This window comes from Arachis ipaensis, chromosome B10, assembly GCF_059453495.1.
Source record: "Arachis ipaensis isolate K30076 ecotype BB chromosome B10, ASM5945349v1, whole genome shotgun sequence".
NCBI classification, from domain to species: Eukaryota; Viridiplantae; Streptophyta; class Magnoliopsida; order Fabales; family Fabaceae; genus Arachis; species Arachis ipaensis.
The window spans coordinates 90,305,898-90,315,370 of record NC_142435.1 but is presented as its reverse complement, the minus strand read 5'-3'; positions in this window follow the sequence as shown (position 1 = coordinate 90,315,370).

The following is a 9,473-nucleotide window of genomic DNA, read 5'->3' as shown; positions in this document are numbered from 1 at the left end:
AATTCACCAGTCTCATCTAAGGGCGAATCTGAACCGCCATCTAAGGGAGAAATAAGCTCCTCTACTAATAATTCGGCTGATTTACATGCAAGTAACATGGCAGCACCCAGGAGGATCACTCTCCAGGAAGCAGGAGCTCTAGACTTTACCTTGTAATGTATCAAGTGCGTCACCCAAATTTGGCTGCAGATTTCAAACTGAAGACTGCACTATTGATGCCCAAGTTTCATGGCTTACCTCCTCAGGAGCCTATCAAGCACCTCAGGGATTTTCAGACAGCCTGCTCTACTGTTAGGCGTCATGGTGCAGATGAAACTTCTATTCTACTAACCGCCTTCCTATTTTCTCTTGAGGGAAAGGCGAGGGAGTGGTACTACTCCCACCCTGAAGCAACTGTCACCAACTAGGATACGCTCAGGAGAGAATTTTTGGAAACATACTTTCCAGTTGAAGTTACAGATAGATTGAGGAAAGAGATCTCCTGCATCATTTAAGGTGAATCAGAAACTCTTTATGAGTACTGGGAGCACTTTAAAAATCTTCTGGACGCACGCCCCCACCACATGATTGACAATTTGGTATTGATTAGCTACTTCACTCAAGGCATGAAGCCTCGGGATAAGACTACATTGGATGGTGCTAGCAATGGTTCCTTGAAAAAGTACAAGACCACAGATGAAGCATGGCAACTGATCAGTGACCTATCTGAGTCCACTCAGAATCACAAGCACAGGAACAACCACTCAAAGGCTATTGCAGAGGTTTTCTCTAGCAGTGAGACTACTGCCATCACATAGGCTATATGTGAAATGACCAACCTACTGAAGCAGATGCAGTTGAATCAACAACAAACTCAGCCTCCCCTACCATAACAAAGCCAACAGTTGGTTCCCCAAAGAGTATGCGGAATCTGTGCTGATTATAGTCATTACACTGATGAATGTCCATAGCTCCAACAAGAGGAAACACCTTGGCAGTTACTCATAATTTCTATGACCACCCGAATCAAGAGTACAATCAATAAGGTGGCAATTACAACCAAGGTGGAAACTACAACCAAGATTGGAGGGATAATTCCAACCAAGGTTGGAGGGACAACTACAACAGAGGAGGCAGAGACAACAATGGAAATCAGAGGTGGAATAACAACAACAGACAGCAGAACCAAAACCAGCCCTACAAAGTACCTCACTTAAGGTAGTCCCAAGCACCTCAGAACAACCAACAGTAGGCCCCTCAGATCACTTACCCTTCTCCTTCTTCTCATGACGAGATGCTTCATTCTCTCGCACAAGGACAACAAGACATGTAGACTATACTGAACTCTACTTTAAATAGTCTGAATGCCACCTTACAAGCTCTCGTCTCCTGGATATATTCGTTACCTACTCCCACCAACCAGCCTTCAAGCTCCAGTGGAATTCCTTCTCAACCCTTACCTAACCACAAGGGTGGCATCAATGCCATCACTTTGAGGTCTAGAACCACACTTGAAGAGAGGAATCATGAGGAGCCAAGCCTACAAGAACACGCCCCAATTGAAGACTTAGTTGAAGTGGAAGATGCTGAAGAGGAAGAGGAAGTACAAGACATGGTTGAAGAAGAAGCATTTCAACCAAAGGATGGAGAACCAAAGGACGCAGAAGCTGCAAGTGGCGCCATCCCTATTCCATTTCAACACCTTGCAAGGAAGTCCAGAAAGCAGATGGAACTTGATCCTAAAATGGTAGAAATTTTCAAAAAGGTTGAGTTAACTGTTTCCCTTTTTGATGTTATTCAACAGGTACCTAAATATGAGAAGTTTCTGAAAGATTTGTGCATACATAAAGATAAAATTAATGAATTAGAAACTATTCCTTTAGGTAGTTCTATATCTGCTTTGATGGGAGGTATACCTGAAAAATGTAGTGATCCAGGTCCATGCATGGTTAACTGTACCATTGGGGGTGTAATATTTTTTGACTACATGTGTGATTTAGGAGCGTGTGTGAGTATTATGCCATTGTCTATATATGATGCTTTGAGGCTCCCTCCCTTAAAAAGGTTGGCAGCTCGTTTTGTTTTAGCAGATAAAAGCATCATCACAGTGGTAGGAATTGCTGAAGACGTGCTGGTAAGCATTAAGGGGGTCACATTTCCCATTGACTTCTATATCCTGGAAATGCCCCCTAATGACTCAGGAAAACCATCATCAATCCTGCTTGGAAAGCCATTCCTGAAGACTTCAAAGTTCAAGCTGGATGCTGTAACGACCCAATTTTTGGTACGTCATGATCATACTAGAAACTGAGCGCTACCAACTTGTCTACCTATCTATTATCTATTATTTATCATATGAGCCTGATTCGTTGTTAAAAACGTAGTTAATTTGCGAGGTACTTTCTTTTTGTGAAAACATTTGGATTAATAGACGAAATCATTCATAAGCAATTCACAACTGATAACAGATAAAACAGTTATAAACAACCATACATAAATACATCTCAAGTAGTTAACAACATTCAGTGATTCAGCCTTTATTATAGTATATAGTTTTAGTTAGAACACCCCTAGATATAGCTAGATAATAACTATATACATATATATACATACAACATCCCAGGTCCTGACCTGTTCAAGAAGTCCCTAAGCTGGCGCCCAGGCTAGCCTAGACTCTATACTCACCTAGTCCCTCTAAACTACTAAAGCGAGGGAAACTACGTTCTAGGTCTTCAAAACTCAAGTCAAGTGGAACGTCATCAAAAGATAGAACATCATCTGCTACTCCTCTGCACGATCAGACTTTTCCACAAGACGTCTCTCTGGTACCTCATGAAGTAGCCACACAATAGGAATCTCGTACACAGAATTTAGGTTAAAGTGCGCATACGAACGGGGTGCAGACGTTGGCTGGTCTCACAGTATATACATGTAAACAGAGAACGATATTTACCCTAGACTCCGAAGACTATCTAGAGCAGAATCCTCTTCTTGCGAACAGTCATCAGCGAACTATGGTAAGGTATTCTTACTTCCATCTGAAGGGGGAAGGGAGAGAGAAGGGGTAAGAACTGGGGAGTTCTTAGTAGGGTCGGGGTTATTGGTGCACGAATTGTGAATCACACTTTTCACAACGCGTACCACTGACCAGCAAGTGCACTGGGTCGTCCAAGTAATACCTCACGTGAGTAAGGGTCGAATCCTACGGAGATTGTTGGTTTGAAGCAATCTATGGTTATCTTGTAAATCTTAGTCAGGAAGTCAATTATGTTTATCAGTTGAATTGTGAATAACCAAGAGAGCATAAATTAAAGGTTACTTGTTGTGCAGTAATGGAGAATATGTTGGAGTTTTGGAGATGCTTTGTCTTCTGAATCTCTGCTTTCCTCTGTCTTCTAATTCACGCATGCACGTCCTCCTATGGCAAACTGTGTGTTGGTGGATCACCATTGTCAATGGCTACCTTCCATCCTTCCAGTGAAAACTACGCTCACGCGCTCTGTCACAGCACGGCTAATCACCGGTTGGTTCTCGATCCGGTTGGAATAGGATTTACTATCCTTTTGCATCTGTCACTAACGCGCAGCCTTCAGGAGTTTGAAGCTCGTCACAGTCATTCAATCCTTGAATCCTACTCAGAATACCATAGACAAGGTTTAGACTTTCCGGATTCTCATGAATGCTGCCATCAGTTCTAGCTTATACCACGGAGATTCTGATTAAGGAATCTAGGAGATACTCATTCAATCGTATATAGAACGGAGGTGGTTGTCAGGCACACGTTCATGATTTGAGGAAGGTGATGAATGTCACAGATCATCACCTCCATCACAGTTAAGCGCGAATGAACATCTTAGATAGGAACAAGCGTGTTTGAATGGAAAACAGAAATACTTGCATTAATTCATCGAGACACAGCAGAGCTCCTCACCCCCAACAATGGGGTTTAGAGACTCATGCCGTCAGAGAATACAAAGTTTAGATCTGAAATGTCATGAGATACAAAATAAGTCTCTAAAAGTTGTTTAAATACTAAACTAGTAGCCTAGGTTTATAAAAATTGGATAAACTATGATGGATGATGCAGAGATCCACTTCTGGGGCCCACTTGGTGTGTGCTGGGGCCCACTTGGTGTGTGCTGGGGCTGAGACTTAAGCAATTCACGTGCAGAGGCCATTTGTGGAGTTGAACGCCAGTTTTTATGCCAGTTTGGGCGTTCAACTCCAGCTTTTGATCCTTTTCTGGCGCTGGACGCCAGAATTGGGCAGAGGACTGGCGTTGAACGCCAGTTTACGTCATCTATTCTTGTGCAAAGTATGAACTATTATATATTTCTGGAAAGCCCTGGATGTATACTTTCCAACGCAATTGGAAGCACGCCATTTCGAGTTCGGTAGCTCCAGAAAATCCACTTTGAGTGCTGGGAGGTCAGAATCCAACAGCATCAGCAGTCCTTTTTCAGCCTGAATCAGATTTTTGCTCAGCTCCTTCAATTTCAGCCAGAAAAATACCTGAAATTACAGAAAAACACACAACTCATAGTAAAGTCCAGAAATATGAATTTTTCCTAAAAACTAATAAAAATAGACTAAAAACTAACTAAAACATACTCAAAACTATATGAAATTATCCCCAAAAAGCGTATAAAATATCCGCTCATCAGTTATTAGTTACGTTCATTTACTTGGGGTCGATTAGCAAACAAATAACATAATACAGCGAAGCAATAAACAGAAGATAAAGATAGAAAGAGAAAGTAGAGGCAATAGAAAGTAGAACACAAACAAAAGAATACAATAAAACACAGAAATAGTATGCAAGAAGACAAACATAAAGAAATAAACCACACACAGAAAGGAATGCAACAGAGAATGATGCGCAGACAAGAATGATGCATGTCTTGTCCTAGTGCAGGTAATGAGCTCATTTGTCGGTTTCTACCCGCTCCCGACGTAACCCAGCATTACTAGCCGGATATGGCTTTCCTGTTGGCTATACCCCTGTGTACAGGAAATAACCCCTCTGCCACCACAGGGTCCACTGCACGCAGGAAATAACACATCTGCCACTGCAGGGTTGTATGCCGACACACCTTCTGTATACAGAAAATAACCCCTCTGCCACTACAGAAATGGAACAGGTGGTCACGGTACTTCTGTAGCAGGAAATAACCCCTCTGCCTTACAGAAATAAAATATGGATCTGTACCGCAGGAAAGCGTTCTCAGTGATCACACCATTATCTATCTGATTGCCTCTCTGCAGCAGATGATTATACAAGTATATCTGGAGTTGCCTTAACGCAACAAATGAATAAACACATCTCTTGGGCCTACAGAAATAACACCTCTGTAAGTGAACTTCGGCTTACAGAAATAGCGCCCCTGTAAGTGAACTTCGGCTTATAGGTATCACAACTCTCTGTAGGTAAACTTCGGCCTACAGGAGCAACACCCTGAGATACACAATTGATATTCACTGCAGGTGAACTTCGGCCTATAGGAATAACAACTCACTGTAGGTGAACTTGGGCCTACAAGACCTCTAGGGCCAATGGAAAAGCAGCAGATGAACATCCAACCGAACATCATGCTACAAGGCTTAACTCTTTATTCTTATACTCTTCTCTTTATATCTCTTTACTCTGTTCTGGTTTCTCTTTTCTCTGTATCTCTCTACTCTGCTCTAATTTCTCTATTTAACGTATGTATTTAAAGCTTATGTAAATTTCGGTATGAATAGTTAGTCTGTCCCAAGTATAGGTTCATTAAGTCTATACTGAAACAGTTTAACTTTTCATATAATACCTAACCCTAGTCGTGACTCAAGTACTAACTAAGTTGCCCTAGTTCGTTCACTAGTCTGTGTCTGTTTTTCTGTCGTTAAAACTTTACAGACTTTTCTTTGGTTTTTATCTTTTCTTTAACTTTTTATCTTTCCTTTATCTTTGCCTCACTAATATGTTCTTACCACTCCCTAAGTGTTTTATGAAGGTAATTATGAGATTCTGCGCTTAAAGTTGTCTTTCTAAAGCTTTTACAGAAAACTGCCTTTTCTGCATTATTTTATTATTTTTATTAAAATATTATTTTTAATTAAATATTATTATTTAATATTTTATTATTATTTATTATTTTATTATTAAATTTTCGAAAATTAACTTACCTTTTACTTTTAACCTTTAAAATTAACTTTTTACCACGGTAACTTTTAATATTTCTACTTTAACCACCTTAACTTTCAGAAATTACAAAATAACCCCTCAAACACCAAAATATTTACTTCCTTGCCCTTTCTAAGATCTAAAAGGTGTTCTTCAATGTTCTTCACCACACTCAAAGTGTTCTTCGTGTTCTTCATAAATTCTTCAGATTCTTTCTCTGTTTTTACCCGTTTTTCAGTCTTTTCAGCAACCGATTTTTACTATAATTCATAATAAATTAGCAGCCACTAAAACCCCATATTTTCTACATGATTTTAACACAAATTGAACCCCAATTTAAGGTCTAGGGTTCGTTTTTCCAGCAGCCCTCAAGAACAACATTCATAGCTTGAATATCATCAAATTTCATCAAAATTTCAACAAACTTTCACCAAGAATAACTCATATAACCAATCAATTTCAAGCATAACCAAACCATATCATAATCACACATCTCAAACACAAACAATCAAGATTAAATTCATCACACCCTACCTGGTTTTGCTGCTCCTAATTCGATTAAACTTTCAGGTGGTCCTTAAGCACTTTTTCCTCCTAAATCACATCAAGAACAAGTTTAAATCCAAAAACTCTCAACTGACCAAATCTCACTCAGTATGTTAGGAAGAGATATCTCACCTTAGACTTGCTGGAAATTCACGTTTCTTGGCCCTCAAGTCAAGTTAAGCATGATTCCTAAGGAAGAACATCAAGAAAACACATGTTTTGCATGGTTTTCCTTGAAAACCGAATTGAAATGGGAGGGAGACAGCCATCCCACCTTATTTCCATCCTTGATAAGTTACATGGTTATGTAGAGGAAGAAGAGAGGATCATTTTGGTGAAAACGGAGTTTTGATTTGAGTTTTAGTTCAGAAGAAATCAAGCTTTGAAGATTAAGTGTTCATGAAGTTTTCTCTCTTTTCTCTCCTTTCAATTTCGGCCAAAATGATGAAATGAGACAGCCTTGGAGGTCTTGGGGGTGTAAGGTGAGTTGTGATTGGTTGGCTTGGAGGTGGATTAAAATAATATTAAAATATCTCTGGTGTACAACTACTAAAACTAAGTGTACTGGAACACTCGTAAAAACATCTCTAAAAATTATTTTCTGAGCTACTAGCATAAATGACACCAGTAACATATTTATTATGAGAATAGAACATTTATAATGAGGCCTTAGCATTGCTAAATTCATCAGAGAGTGCTGGTGCTAAGCTGCACCAGTAAACCGTAAATCCGGTTTAACCGATTTTTTGTTTTTAACAAAAATAGACCAGGTAACCTTATAATATCATTCAAGCATTTTCTAATACTAATATAATGATAATATTATACTATTATCTCTCTCCTCTCAAGAATCGAGTCCGGTTCGTCAAACAGAGACTATTTACGAAAATCAGAATCAAAACTGCCAACCGATACGGTTCAAAAACTAGGTTCTTCGCGATTGCATTATCGAGCTTGCCTCAAAGGAGGTTCTAGCTTAAGGATGACATAATGATAATGAGGATTGAGATGCTTGATGATATAGCAGAGGTGTTCCCTTTACTGATCTTCCGGAGAAATTCGTACTTTCAGAAAAGATCTCATGTAGTCAAAAATCAGGGTTGTTACATTCTACCCTTCTAAAAGAAAATTTTGCCCTCAAAATTTCAGTTACCTAGGAATAAATGTGGGTAATCAGCTTTCATCTTATCTTCCAGTTCCCAAGTGTGCTCTTCCTCTCCTCTTGGTTCCCATGCTACTTTGACTAAGCGAACAGTCTTGCCTTTTAGCTGCTTATCACTTCTTTTTACGATCTGATCCGGTGATGCTTGATATGTCAAATCATTTCATAACTGTACTGTCTCTGGTTGTAAAATGTGACTCTTGTCGAGAATATATTTCTTAAGTTGCGAGATATGAAAAACATCATGAAGGTTTGATAAATAAGGAGAAAGGACTATTTGATAAACTACTAGACCGACTCTTTTAAGTATTTGGAAAGGTTCTATGTATCGTGGGTTAAGCTTTTTAGTCTTAAGGGCTCTACCTATTCCAGTAATCAAGGTTACTTCTAGAAAGACACGGTTTCCGTCACTAAACTCTAAGGGTCTACGTCTATTATCGGCATAGCTCTTTTGACGGCTTTGTGCTGTCTGGATCTTCTGACGAATCTCCTTTATCTTCTCAGTAGTTTCTTACACTAATTCTGGACCTAAGACACTAGCTTCTTCAACTCTGCAAGCAATGGTGACATCCAGTACAGTGCTATGGAAATCGGTCCGGCTCCAGGTACTAGATCAATGCTGAATTCTATCTCTCGCTGAGGAGGAGACTCAGGTATGTCGTCCAAGAAAACATCAGGAAATTCCTTCATCATTCAGATTCGTTCTAAGCTTAATTCACTACCATTTGAGCTAGCCGCTAACAGAACGTACCCCTCACAATCACTCCCGCCTAGGGTAACTCTTACAGAATTCAGATATAAGGTGTGGGACAGAAATGGTTTAGTACATAGACTATCAGATAGAATAACAACAGTTCTTTTAAAATAATCAAGGAAAACATGATACTTAGATAACCAATCTAATCCTAAAATAACTTCTAAACCATATGGAGGCAAACAGATTAGATAGTGTATAAAAGTCCTGTTCCTAATAGCGAATGGTACTTGCAGGCACACTAAACTGGTCAAAGCATTTTGGGATGCAGGTGTATGGACAATCAAGTAAAAATTCAATTTAAAGAAATATAATCCTAACTCGTGAGCAATAGTTAGAGAAATAAAGAATACGATGCACCCGAATCATACAGTGCAGTTAGAAATCGATTCTTGACATAACACTGACCTTGAATGAGGGCGTCCGATTGCACAACATCGTCAATAGTGATAGCAAACACTCGTCCTTATTGTTGGGTTCTGACTGGATTTTGAGTAAATCCCTTCGGACAATCCTTGGCAATATGTCCAAGTTCTCTACAAGCATAGCAGTTAGATGATCCAAACTGGCAAGACCTGTTATCATGCTCTTTTCTGCATTGCTTACATGCAGTGTTTATGTAAGCCTGATGGGCTCGTTCACTATTGCATTGCCTTGCTTTACCTCCATTCTTACCCGTATGGCGAGCAGTAATGTTACCAACTTGTAGATTCTTATGTTGTCGTATGCCACGCGCTTTAAAATGCACCCTTCTCTCAGCTGCCTGATGATTACTAAGACGCCTTGGTGGAAATCCTTGGCAACTCACCTTGGCCACATTCACTTTCTTAATACATTCTTCTACTAACTTATTCTTGTTGACTAATTCA